This window comes from Hyaena hyaena, unplaced genomic scaffold (genome assembly GCF_003009895.1).
Source record: "Hyaena hyaena isolate Hyena2069 unplaced genomic scaffold, ASM300989v1 scaffold_1518, whole genome shotgun sequence".
Classification (NCBI taxonomy): domain Eukaryota; kingdom Metazoa; phylum Chordata; class Mammalia; order Carnivora; family Hyaenidae; genus Hyaena; species Hyaena hyaena.
Window position 1 is genome coordinate 73,759 of NW_024082151.1, and position 1,294 is coordinate 75,052.

The following is a 1,294-nucleotide window of genomic DNA, read 5'->3' on the forward strand; positions in this document are numbered from 1 at the left end:
CTTTAAGGCTACAAATAAAGTTGGCTAGAAAGAAACAAAGGTTAGCTACTGCAAAGAATGTGTAGAACTGATCCTGCAGGGTGAATTACTTGCTTTTGAAGTCCTTCCTAAATAAGACAAAACTGCCTCCCTATCTTCAGGAATCAGGTAGCATGATAGGTAATTAGCAAGACAACATGCTAAAGAGTCATGTATCCTCTACATGTATCCTTTAGAGTATTTAATCTGTAAAAGTAGTATAACTGAATATCTTAAGCTAATCACAATGTTTAGTTGTTTAGACATTTAGTTGTTTGTCTATCAATGTTGTCACTTGGCTGTGAGCCCCCCACTCAAGGCTGAGGTCATGCCTGAAATGTGGGCATTCCACAGGTGTCTATTGGACAGAATGGATAGCAATTAATGGAACTACAAGCCCAAGTCACTAAAGAAAGAAATCTCAAATACTTTATCAGTTTCCAGGAATATTTTCTCATTTTCTAGTTTTCTGCAGAAATCGCTTCCTGAGTCCTAAGACTTCGTGGATTTCTACAAAGCACAACAGTTGGTGGCTTCAGGGGGTGCCCAGTGGTGCGAGAACAGCCATCACACCCCGAAGAAAGTCACACCAGGAGATCCAGGGCACCAACTGTGTTCCAAATTGTCCTGATATATGAGCTACTGGCAAGTAGCAAGCCATGTGGAGTGAAGCACATGGTTTTCTCCTCCAGCAAGACTTTTTTACTGTTGCCAATAAAATAAATTGGGGTGCTGGTGGGAGTGGTGTGTGGAGATACACTGGCACAGGAATGAGAAAATCTTGCTGACAGCAGTCCGATGGAAAGCAATCATAGCATTGTGCATGTACTAGACAATTTTGAACTGTTCAAACTACACTTCCCTTGGGTCCGTGTAGTATCACGAACTATATAAAGACACACAGTGTAGCAAGCATTTGGTGGAAGGAGGAGTGGGAAGTCTTGGAACACTTTAGTATTTAATCTAGGTTGTTGTCTTTTATATTAGTTTGCCTACCCTTAGCTGAGGTACATAATCTCCCTTCTACCCATTGTGAAGAAAGTTCTTTGATATGCAAACATAGCATCATTCCTGTTTCTTTTCAAGGCCAAATCTATAGGGTGAAACTTCATCTCATATTGTCAACCTGATGATTTTGTTCCCATACTTACTCCCTTCTTTTAAATATTGTTTTTCTCTTTTCTTTAGGACATTATAATCAGCTTCTGAACAGATCCTCCACGTTAAAACAAAATTTATTCCTTGACACATCCCTTATCTGTGTGTGCCTGTGTGT